Here is a 13160-nt window from a genome sequence, read left to right on the forward strand (position 1 = left end):
TCTTCCATGTGATCAGTAGACTGTGTAGTCCTGCCTGCCTGATATGTAGAAGACTTCACATGGTTCTGAATTGACTACTCAGTTCTTTGCAGAGAAAGAGAGTGGACACTGTTCATTCCTAAGAGTGCCTCCCAGCTAGCAGTGACTTTAGAGTTAATTCAGTTGTGTCTAAGTCTGTCTCTCTCTCACTGCTTCTGGGCTAAATCCGAACTTGATTGACTGTTCTCTGCTATTTTATCTGTAGACTTGTTAAGTCTTTGTTTGAGGATGGATGTAATTCCACCTATTTTAAAGGAGGCCTTGACTATGCTCAAGAATTCCAACTTGGGTCTGGGTACTCTGGGGGGTTTACTGTAGTCTCTCTAGCCTTTCCTTTACAGGGCAAGTTATTAAGAAACTTGTGTGAGTAGTTTGGTGATGGTTGTGATCCTCATGGGCTCCGGAATCCATTTCATTCTGGTTTCAGAGCTTGTGACAGCACTAAGGTGTCATTCTGATGCAGTAGTTAATGATCTGTTGGTAGCATGACATCAGCAGTGTTCTTGTCTACTGGTTCTTCCTGATGTGTCTGCTGGGTATGATGTGGTTGATCTCCTCTGTCCCTCTTTTTTACATGTGAACTTGCTTCTACTTGCTGACTTGCTCCAGTTATGGAGGTTACAATATCATAGTTATGCTTATGATATTTATCTGTATCATTAATTTCTTTGAGTCTGTGTATTAATTGAATCTTGAGAGGTATATGAAGGATATTTTTTCTTGCCTGTCCGTCATTGGCCCCAATCTCTGCCTGTCCATAACTGCTGCCATAGCCTTTCATGCCACTTTAGGACCATCCATTTTTTTTTAATCTTTCCTCTTGAATTGTTTACAGGAGGTTGCAGACTGCAGTTTCTTTTCAACCTGCTAATCTCAAACTTCTACAAAACAATTGGCTGGCATTTCAGGACCATGTGTCAGCCATCTATTTTGTGTTGCTGTCTCCAGGTGAGGAATATCACTTATGTTCCACAGGAGGACACAATCAGTAGTGGTGGAGGCCTTGGTTACATCACCAATGCTCTATATCTGGGGCTTTCAATCATACAGCAGCAGTAACACATCTTACAGTACTCTTGAGGTCTGATTATCTAACACCTATTACTTTTTTGTCTCTGCAGTGGCTGCCTGTTGTGCATCAAATCACTATCCAGTTTCTTGTGATGGTGTTTAAAGGATTACATCATTTATTGCTGTTTGCCATTATGTCAAGTTTTCCATCACTGTGCCCCTTTAAATGATGGAGTTCAAATAATAATAACAATAATAACGATATTTCAGAAAATACACTCCTGGGATCCCACCCGTGTCCCTGCTGGAGAGGGGAAACAGGTGCTGACTTTGTGGGAATATGGACGGAATTCTTGGCTAGGCTTATAAGGGTCTCCGAGCCAATAGTCTAGTATCATCCTATGAACCTGTAAGTTCTAATGTGACACTTCATTTCTTCGACTGTGGAATTGTCAGTTATTCTGTTTGTATGGTTCCTGTTTGAGATTATGCTACTCAGAGTAAAGGGAAACAGTGAGTTGTATATTTTATTTCCCCTGCTGTCTGAAATTGTGCAACCTTGAAAATAGCACATTTAGATAAGGTGTATGGGACCAGAGACACTCATGTTGGGAGTGCAGGAAGGGGTTAATGTTTTTAAGATTTGTATAATACTTGATGTAATATTTTGAAGTGGCAGTATTTTACATTTTAGATACAGTATTTTGTGTTCTGATATATTTATCACTAATGCACTACAGATCTGTTTAAAGCCCTATTAGGCCATGACACTGTCTTTGAAAAGGTGCTTTGAGTTCCCTACCAGCTTTCAGTCACTCTTTTTTACTGTTAAGCTGTCCGAGGTCTGCTAGCTATCCCCTGGTCAGACTTGAGTCATATGGACTCAGATCCTTTGGTTGTCATGCTTTTGAGATTCTCTACCATCACAGCTTTGTGAATAATTCTGTGCACTTACTTTGGAGATGCCTCAGGACTTGTTTGTTTCATGGATTATTTTAGGGGGTCTATATCACAAAATCAACATCTGAAAATGTCGACTCACATTTGGTCAACACGGAAATGTCGAACTTCAACTTTCCCGAACGGACAAATCATCTATTTCTTTCCAAGGGAAAGAAATTGGTTGGCCATTTTGTTACACCTGCCCTTTCCCCGACTGTAGTGCGGTCTCAGACTTAGAATATTTAGTTGGGGGGGGGTGTGAGCGGCGAAGCCCCCCACTTAAATATGTTTGTTTTTGTGTGGTGTCGTTTTTGCCCAACCGATTTCTTTCTGTCAGAAAGAAATCGGTGATTTGGCTGTTCGAGTATGTTGGAGTTCGCATTTTCGTGCCGAACAAATGTGAGTCGACATTTTCAAATGTCGATTTCATGATATAGACCCATTTTAGAACCTATTTAATTTTGTGTCTCTATAGTTTGTAAGGCCAGTGTTTGCATATTACCCTTTTACATTGTTGTTTGTCTAGATGTATATGTAAGTAAAGAAAATATAAATGCATTGCATCAAATAGTATTAGGATGTAAAATAGATCATGGAATATAGAATCTTCATCCCGTCAAAATCTAGGTTATTTACCTGCTTTCTTTCCCAAGCATCAAAGGATGCTTAAAATTAGTTTTGGAAGCATCATGTCTAACACTCACGGGTAGTGAATGATTAATTTGCTTCTTTACAGAAATGTATACCTCAGAACTGTCACTGAAAGTGTAACTTTTAGAGAAGTGATGGAAAAATAACCTGCTTAAGATTAATGATGGCTTGTAATTGGGAAAGTATTGCAAATATTCAGCAGGATAAGTCCTTCCCCTTTCATTTTGTTGTATCATGAGCACTGACTTTTAGGTTTATCGTTACTTAGTAGGCTGTTTATCTGTAAGGAGCTTAAGAAGTCTAGCCTCACATTCCCAAGATAGCTTTTAGCCCTTATGTTTTGCATATGAATAACTCAGAGGTGGGCAGAAGGATAATCTGGGACATTCCAGGAGTGAATTTGCAGATTCTCATCCATTTGTCTAAATTATGTTTGAAAAGAGTAAGATAACTACTCCACTTTATGTGGCGTGGAAGACTGTTCCATAGAAGAGTATTCTCTGTGATACATAACCTTTTTTCCACCATGTTCTGTTTTTTGTAAAAGAAATTGAGATGCATTGAGTGGATTTTCATGCTACCACTGTACTTGCAGATGTGTAATAGATTTGACAGGGATAAGGTCTTCTGAAGCTCTGTCCAAGAGACATAGTTTACTTCTTAGTAGTCTGCATGAAACTGAGAAGATGGACAAGGCTTTTAGACAGTTCTGCATTGTTTTTGTGATTTAAGCCCTTGATTTTTTTTTTTGGGGGGGGGGCATTGTTGTTGCTCCAGTTCATAGGATGTTACTAGGCTATTGACCCTCGGGTCTTTACAAGCCTAGCCATTAAATCCCCATGTAATACTAGATGAGAGATATCTTCTATGCCCAATATATTCTAGCAAGGACTACCCATGTCCAGGAGAGAAGCTGGGGCAATCCCCTGCACAAATTTATGCTTTCCCATCCAGTCATTCAAGTTGCGCTAAAACAGGGCCATGGACATGCTCTGCTTGATATGGACTGGAAGCCAGTTCCAGAGGAGTAGCAACCACTGAGAGATACATCTGTATTTCCAGCAGGTCCTGTTTATGTCACAGGCTAGATTAAGGTCCCTGGAATGGGTGACTCTAGTCCCATTTGACTTACGGATGTGCAGCATTTCCTTTAGTTTTGGGTCAAAGATAGCCCTGTAAACCAGACATAAGTTGCCTCTAAGTAGTCTATATGCTATTGACTACAGTGACAGTGACTTCAGTCTGTCTGTATAAGACATGTGCTGGAGACCCTGAATTTTCTTAATTAGAAATCTCTGAGGTCTCTCAAGTTGCTGCAGATGTCTGGTATGGTACATACCAAAGGGAGCATTATATTCATTAATAGGCCTGATGAGGGATGAGTACAGGGGAGTTATAACCTGTTTTACCCTTGAGGAAATGCCTTTGCTAATCAGGTGAGTGATGTAAAAATGCCTTCCTCATCACAGTAGACACATGCTGATCAAAGTTGAGGTCACAGTCAACTTGTTGTCCAAGGTCACTCACTACTGAATTGGTACTTACGGTATTATTGTTTGTTGTATAATCAGCAGGGACATTGTTTTTACTGAAGGGAATGCTGATACATTTTTTAGCATTTAGTTTAAGACCATGGCTTTGGCACCAGTCATTGGTCTGTGCAAGCCCCTTTTGAAGTACATTGACATTGCTAGGGGATTCAGTGGTAGCACCTAATTTGCAGTCATCCACAAACTTGGTTAGCCATAGCCCCTCCGTTTTGGCCTGGATGTCTAAGAAGTATATGCCAAACAAGAGGAGACCCAGCACTGACCCTTGTGGTACTCCACTGGTGACAAGTCTACTGGTATAGGTAAAGTCTCCCACTTTGAGTGTTGTCGATCTGTGAGCCAGTTTGCAAGCCACCTGACAACATAGGGGATGATATTCAACTGGGTTAGTTTGTCAATCATGCCCAAATGCAGGATAGTGTTGAAGGCCTTGGCCAAGTCATGATAGTCTTTGTGCACGGCTTTGTCCTTGTCTATGAGTCTGGTCATGTTGTCAAAGTCCACCAAGTTTATCAGGCATGACCTGCCCTTGACAAGACCAAACTGAGACAGATCCAGGGTTTGGAGGTCACCTATATCCTTATGTTTGAGGTCCATGATGATTCGTTCCATTACCTTACAGGTGAGGCTGGTTAAACGTATGGGTCTATAATTACCTGGGTCTGTTGCCGAGCCGTCCTTTTAGAAGGGGATAGCAGTTGCTGTTTTCCATTCATTGGGGACAAAGCCAGTACTCATGCTGTGGTTGAAGAGTGTGCCTAACGGAGTTCTTAGTTCTTGTTTTAGAACATTAAGAATGAAGACAAGAATGCCATCTCGTCCCTTGGAGGCTGTGTTCTTAACCTTGGAGAGAGCATTGATGACTTGTTCTTTGGAGATGCAGGGAGGAGGAGATGATGAAAACATGATTTGTGGTATGCCTGAGGGAGCTAGGGGATTGAAATTTTCACCAAACCTGTCTGCTAGCAGGTTTGCAATTTCTGCAGGGTCAGCATGTGTGATTCCATCCACAATTAGTTCAGCACACATCTGAGTCCTACATTTTAAGTTACAGATGTAGCTGAAGAAAACCTTATGGTTATCCTTGGCTATGGTTGCTAAATTTTTCTAATGGTTGCTATTTGAAGATTTCACTAGTTGTCTAATTTGCTTGTTTAGGCTGAGGAGGGTGCTTTTCTAGTTCTGAGATATCACTTTTGTATTTTTAGACAGCAGCTTCTTTTACCTATTGTATAATTTATTAATGCTAGACGTCCTCCAGGATGGTTTGTTTTTTTTCTTGAGGATCTTGCTTTAATCCTCTCTGGCATGGCTGTTTCTGTGCATTTGTGTAGTTGTTTATACAGGCCATCAGTGTATACCTTGGTATAGCCATCAGTGCCATGTGTGGGAACTGAAGCTTGGAAGTTGATTATACCTTCCCTTAGGAGGGCATAGTTAGTTTTGGTGAATTTTTTTTAGCCTGACTTCTTTGGGGAGTTCTGGTGCTATTGCTACTTCAAAAATGACTGATTTAATGGTCGGATATAACCAGTGCGGGCCCTACACTTGAGGTGTTGCATCAGTCACACATATATTGGTGAGCACCAGATCTAGAATATTTGAGCCCCTTGTGGGGTGGCACAGTATTTGTTCCAGGGCATTTGCATTAACAAAGTCCAGGAAATTTTGTGCAAGTGAGTTTTGGGCTGGTACAAGTTTCCCAATTAATGGAAGGATAGTTGAAGTCACCCATGGCTAAGGTGTTAGGTTGTACCTTAATTTCCTCAAGTAAGTCTAAATAAGCTGTGTGGGCATCTTGGTTCGTGGAATTGGACCTGTAAGTGATGATGACCTGAAAGGGGGGGGGGGTATTACCACAGTAATTTGAACCTGAAGTAGCTCCTTAGAGTTTTCTTGTCTAACCAGTCTAGAGATGTAATTATCGTTATTGAAGATGGATACTTCACCTCCTTTTGTTCTTACACCTTAAATTTGTGGTCTGAATGTCTGGAAGGCATTGTACCCTTGCAAGGCTGGGTACTTTCTGCTGGCTTGAGCCAGGTTTCTGTGACTCCACGGACATTAACATCTTCAAGGGAGAGGAGTGCTTCCAGAGGGTGCAGTTTCTGATTTAAACTCCTAGCATTTACAGCATGACCCTTAGTTTCTTTGTGTTTGATATTTTCATGTCAGGAATTTTGTTGTTGTGACATTGCCTAAAAGGGCATTGTGGGGGAGGCAAGTACCTTAGCCAACAGCCAAAAGCCTAGAGATGCAGGGTGAAGACCATTTCTGGCAAAGCAGTAATATCTATCCACCATGTTGTCCCAGGCTGACATGAACTGGATTCCCTTAGAATGACACCTGAAACTAAGCCAATTGTTGAAGTCAATCATTTTCTGTTTATATTGTGGTGTCATCCTAGGCCAGGGTAAAATGCTGCTCAAAGCTAGGGACATACCCACCTGAAACATATTGAGAGAGCTCAATCATGTATCTCTTGATATAGTCCAGAGAGGTACGTCTCAAGTCATTCTCGCCAACATGAAGTTTGACGGAGTCATAACTGTACTTGATGAGAGACTTGAGTGCATGTGTGATCTGGTAAATCCTTGCACCAGACAGGCAGCTGACCATATCCTTCTTGTTCAACCAGGTGAGTGTGCCATATATATGTCTCACTACAGAGTCATCCATAACTAAAGCATTTGGAATAGTTGTACATTGCCTTAAAGGCTTATTTGGTGAGACACAGATGCTAGTGTTTTTATGTGTATTGGGTGCTTTGGGTGTTGTGTTAGGTATAGTGTGTTTGTGTTTTGGAGGTTTGTGGTGTTTAGGTAGGTTTCTGGAGAGGACCTCTGGATATGAAGGTTTATGTGTTGGGTGCATATTACGAATAGGAGTCATGGTGTGTGAGCTGACAGCCTGTTTAGTGTTGCTGTTCTGGGTCCAAGAGAGCAGTGATTCTAGATTCTTAGTGTAGGAGCATCTCTTGCAAATTGTACTTGAGTAATTTAGGAGTAAGGGGTTATCAGTGTATATGAGGCAGTTGCTACACTGCCTCAAAAAAAAACATGTCCACCAGGCTGGCAGGAGAAATAGAGGGAAAAACTGACAGTCCATACTGCAAAGTTTGAACTTGGTATCTCAGCAGATAGAGAAAAAGGTGGGAGTATCAGGCAGGGAGCTATTTTAGGGAGACTAACATATGGGATGTACAGTAAGAGGTCTATAAAAGTGGGCATCTATAGGGTCTTATGTTGATAGGTAAGATAAAATCTCTGCTGGGTGGTTCACTGAATAGCTGAGAGCTATTCAGAACTACTCTGTTAAACGGCAGCTGCTTCTAAGGGAAAATACTTCTGTTGGTGTTTTTGCATCTATAATCGCCAAGACTTACCCCCTCTGCGCAATGGTGCACTATGCACAAGCAAGAGGAAAGCAGATAATACAAAGAAACCAACGAAAAAGCTCAAAATGAGCCCTGCACCAATGAAGTAACTCAAACTGAGTCCTGCACCAATGAAGTAGCTCAGACTGGCCCCTGAATCAGTAACCTACACTTAGATAGTCCTACTGTACACTTCTGCCATGAGGGTATGGGGGGGAGGGGCTTCTCCAAAAAAAATATGTCCTGATTTTTAGTGCTCAGTCTACAAACAGAACTGAATTCAACCATTCTGAATTCAATTGTACAACCATCAAAAGTGCAATGGAACAACAGAAAAAAGAAGGGATATTTTTTTAATTAAATAAGCAACAGTGTAAAAAGCAGTACAGTTTTTCTTGAATTAATAGCAACAGAATAAAACAGCATAAACTGATCTTTTCTTTAAGTAAAAGCAGCAGTTGGTATAAAATATGGTCAAAAATGCAACAAATGCAGTAGTAAAATACAGTGCAAAGCAGCAGCAAACAGTGCAGTTATTTATTTACAAAGATATCAGGATGTTCCCTACACACACTTTTAAATTTGGAGCCATTGATCATGTTGGTCTGGGTCCTTGGGAGGGGGACTGTTTGATGAATATCTTGAATTTTTGGAATTAAAGTGGCAAATAAGAGCTAATACCTGTCAACTGCCTGGGCTCAATGACAGGCTGTCCATCAGTTCTTTGCTTAGGTTAAAATCAATGTATTAAATTTTTCTGATATGGCTGCAAACAGACATTATTCAAAGTCTTTGAACTGTATTTTTACTCATTATTTTGTTTACGTTTTATGGTTTAGTGTTGTTTATATTTAACAGTAGTTAGGGAAAATGATGTCATTAATTAATTATTTTTTGTCCAATGAATTGTTAGGGTTGTGTATAAAAGGAAATTTTATTTTACTGTTTATTATTCTGAAGAAGTCTGTACTTGACAAAAGTGCTTAATTAAAATCCATTTTGATATCTCATGTGTGGTTTGTGGCTCTGAAGAGCACTTTCCTGTTTGGATTATTTGTTTCTGCTTTGAATTGGTTTTAAGTATATATTGCACAAATAAATAAAAAATGACTTGTGTGTCCAGACTCCTGGGACTAGTGCCCGAGTTCAGAAATCTAATTAATGTAAGGGAGAAACTGTTAGCAAATCTTGTAGTCCTGCAACGGATGCTGCTATATCTCCTGCCCGATGACAGATGTTTAAACAGTCCATGTGCAGGATGCTTGTTGTCCTGTATTATTTTGGTGGCCTTTTGGATGCTTCATGCAGAATAAAAATGTTGTATTGATGGAAGACTGGAACCTGTTACCTTCTCTGCAACCCTCACCACTCTTTGTAGTGCCTTCTTTTCTGTAACTGTGCAGCTTCCAAACTACACTGTGAAGTTGCACATAGGATGCTCTCTGTTGCACCTTTTTAGAAGGTGGAGAGAATATGAGGAGGAAGCTTAGCCTTTTTTCAGCCTTCTTAAAAAGTGGAGGCATTGGTCTGCTTTCCTGGCCAGTTGGCTGGTGTTTCCCGACCAACAGAGATCCTCTGATGTGTGTGTACTCAGGAATTTCATACCCTTAACACTCTCCACAATCCCACCATTGATCCTGAGCACTGGGTGGTTTGTTCTCCTCTTCCTGAAGTTGATGATAATCTCTTTGGTCTTGCTTACATTCAGGTCAAGGTAGTTCCCCTTGCACCAACTGATCAGAGATGCCAACTCCTCTCTGTATGCCCTTTCAACCTCCTTTGTGATGAGCCCCACGACTGTGGTGTCATCAGCAAACATGATGATGTGGTTGGACTTGTGCTTAGCACAGCAGTCATGGGTCAGGATTGTGAATAACAGTGGGCTGAGAACACATCCCTGTGGAGTCCCGGTGTTAATTGTGATGCACTTTGATGTGTTCTTACCTGAACACATCCTCTGTGGTCTCTCAATCAGAAAGTCCAGGATCCAATTACAGAGATGTTTACTGATTCCCAAATGTGCCAGTTTTTCTATCAAATGCAATTGGTACCACCGTATTAAATGCAGAGCTGAAGTCTATGAAGAGCATCCTCTCATAGTTGTCTTTACCCTTTAAATGCTGAAGGGAGATTTGTAGTGCTGTTGATATGGCATCCGTTATGGCTCTGTTAGCGCTGTACATGAACTGCCTTTGCAAGGTCTAAATAGGCTGTGTGTTATCAATGTGATAGTTACTTGCCAAAGGATACAATTATACTTTTTTTGCATATATTTTTAGTCTGTGGTTTTGACACCAGCTATTGTTTGGGAAAAGCCCTCTTACATGATTCTGGTACCCTCTGTGGAGCTTATGAGAGCAACAAGTTTGTAGTTGTCTGCAGGCTTAGCCATAATTCCTTAACATTCTCTTTGACCTCTCAGAAGTAAATGCCAAACTGGAGTTGCCCAAGGACAAACTTTTGGAGGCGGTAGAGCTGCTCACCCTAATTTCCTGGGTTGTATTTATGAGTTAGTTTGCTATACTATGAGTTAAATAGGGATTTGCATTTAGTTGGATGAGTTTATCTGTGATACCCAAGTGTGGAATAGTGTTAAATGCCTTTGCAAGGTCTATATAGGCTGTGTGTACTGATTTGTCCTCGTCCATTACTTTAGTAACTTTACTGAAGAAGTTAATCAGGTTAAGTAGGCATGATCTTCTCTTGACAAATACAAACTGGCCTGGGTAGAGAGTTTTTAGGTTGCCTATGACCTTATTTACTAATTCCTTAATGATCATTTCCCTAGTCCTACAGATGAGGGTGTTCAGGCTTATGACTTTATAATTAGTCTGATGTATTGATGTCCTACCTTTGTGCAAGGGGATGACAGTTGCTGTTCTGATTCCATCTGTCATGAAGTCTGTTTGGAGGCTAATATTGAATAACCTTTGTAGGGGGTCTGAAAAGTCATGTTTCAGTTTGTCCAGTAGGCAGCCAGATATGTTATCCAGCCCTATAGAAGTAGTGTTCTTGGAAGGTTTGGGGGAGAATGTAGATGCAGGTATGGGATCTGAGAATATAGGAGGAGAGAGGGTTGGTGAAGTATGGACTAAATTTGTCCACTAATAGATTGGCTATGTCCTCTGTGTCTGAGTATATGATATACTTTACTATTAGCTCTGCTCAGTACTGGGCATTGTTTCTGAGATTTCTAACACAGGTAAAGAATGCTTTGTGTTTTTTCTTCACCTGGCTACTATTTTCACCTCATATCTGGCTTTGGTTGATTTGATTAGGGTTGGGATTTCCTTGTTAAGCTTTGTAAGAGTGTTACTTGCATCTTCTGATTTAATTTTTTTGTATGTGGTGAGTTTTTTCCTTTTATTATAACGTTTGTTTATTTTAGAGTTCTACCATAGGGGTTTATTTTTAAATTTGGCATTGTATTTACTTCTGAAGGGGACAAATGTGTCTATGCAACTGTTTGCATGTGCACAGGGTTAGTAGTTAAAGGATTCTGCATAAGCAGTGGGATGTACAAGATGGATGGTGCTTTTGAATTTAGCCAGGTGATGTCTAAGTTTTAGTAGATTAGCCGTGACATACTCTCTAAATACTGAAATATTGGAAGATGCTTCCGGCTTCAGTCTTGAGGTCCAATTTGACCAGGGAGGAAGTTCCAATTGGTTGGGGTAGCACAGCTGCTCCATGTCATTAAGGACCAAGTACAGGATTGTATTGCTTCTGGTTGTGATGCGGATTAACTGATCCATTGAATTTGTATTGATGAAGAACAGAATTGTCTGGGCATACATGTCTCAGAATGTGTAAGACTTCCAGTTAATGGAGGGCTAGTTGAAGTTTCCTAGAAAAATTGTGTTTTAGCTTAATGCACCATGACTCCATACTTGTAAGGTAGGGGATATGGACTCAAGGGGATGTATATAGGGTCCTACAGTTGGCCGTGATGTGATAAGGGGTTTTGTTAAAATTAAGTTTGACAGGTGTTCCATGCCTTTGTCTTGTCTAACAAATCTGGAGGTGAAATGGGTATTACAAAATATGGAGACACTGCTGCATTTAGTGTTTTCATGTAATGGGTGGGACCTGAACATGTGGTAGCCATTCAAACTCTACACTGATGGAGTGCTCTTATTGTTTTTTTTAACCAGGTCTCTATGTTGATGGATAAGTAGTGCTTGTAGAGAGTGGAGCTTTTTGTTAAGGCTTTGAGCATTGAGCATCAACACCTTTGTTTTGTCCTTATTCTGCTTTGTAATGTTGGAAGCTTTAGAAGACTGATAGTGCTTAAAAAAGGCTCTGGAAAAGGATTTTGCTTATATACGAAAAAGGAAGATACAGCGGTAGCATTGTCGCCTCACAGCAAGAGGTTCTCCTGTTGGATTCTCTGCTGGAGCACCTTCTGTGTGGAGTCTGCATGTCCTCCCCACGGTAGAGTGGCGTTCGAAAGACATGCGTGAATGGGCATGCCTTCGTTGAAGGTTGGGCGTCGGGCTGGCACCTCGGCACCGTAAAAATCGGCTGCCAATCATTAGCAGACCGGAATTCCGCTGTGGTGACCCCTAACCGGGAAAAGCCGAAAGAAAAACAACAACGAAAAGGGAAGATAGGTGCCAGCCATCCCCAGCAAAGCAGTTTGGACTAGCTACATCTTCTCCTAAGCCGACATATTTTGTACCACCTTAGAATTGTATTCTGCATTTGTTTAATTTTTGCAGTGACTTTGATAAAAATAACCATTATTCTTAATATGTATGTCTTGAAAAATATTGTATATTGTTGAACAGAATGATGAAACTGTTATTTGCTGATGTTGTTGAAATAAACATAATTGATAAATTGAAAATGCACTAGAGATGCTCAAACAGGAGTGCAAGCCCGATTGTTGAAAATAAATAGTGATAGTAAGTGAAGTTTTGAATTTCAATTTGAAACTGATGCAAAGTGCAATTTATGCTTGAAAATGCACTCGAACCAAAATCGTGTATCGCTCTTACCAGATGAACAGGGTTTGAATCCCACTGCTGTCAAATGAACCATATGACTAAATGGCAGAGAAAAGAGAGCTGTGTGCACATTAATATTTTCTGGACTCCAAGTAGTGTGTGTGCCAAAATGTACTGTTACATGAATATAAAAATGGTAAGTTCTAGATCTTTTCTTTTTACAAAATGTAACAGTTAAAAATCTAATTCATTTATTATCTCTTTCATTTAAATTATGAGATGCTAGGAATGATAAAATTAACTAAAAAGTGAGAAAGCAAAGGTACAGGAACTGCTTCTGTATCCGTTCATCAACAGTTAGAATTAGAGAAATATGTTGACATAAATAGGGATAATATCCATTGCAACACTGGTTATTTGTTTACAGATAGTAGGAAATTTACCAGTGGAGTCATATTGGCAGGTAAGTCACCACAGCAGTGACCACAACATAATATACCTTATACATAGTAGAACAAGCATATGCAAAACCACTAACTATATATCCACTAGAAACACAAACAAATTCTCTCCTTAGGTCCTCAATACTTTACTCTGTAACTGTAACTGGACCCCCGTAAAACCCTCCCACTTGACCAGGCT

General features: G+C 40.3%; 1 protein-coding gene across 2 annotated transcripts in view; it reads left to right on the forward strand.

Annotated features, from left to right (window-relative positions):
• The window catches only part of LOC122789315 (protein FRA10AC1 homolog), a 768378-nt gene that overhangs the window by 142120 nt on the left and 613098 nt on the right, over positions 1 to 13160 (forward strand). The window lies entirely within an intron of this gene.

Source organism: Protopterus annectens, chromosome 14.part0 (assembly GCF_019279795.1).
Source record: "Protopterus annectens isolate FY-2018-M chromosome 14.part0, PAN1.0, whole genome shotgun sequence".
NCBI lineage: Eukaryota > Metazoa > Chordata > Ceratodontiformes > Protopteridae > Protopterus > Protopterus annectens.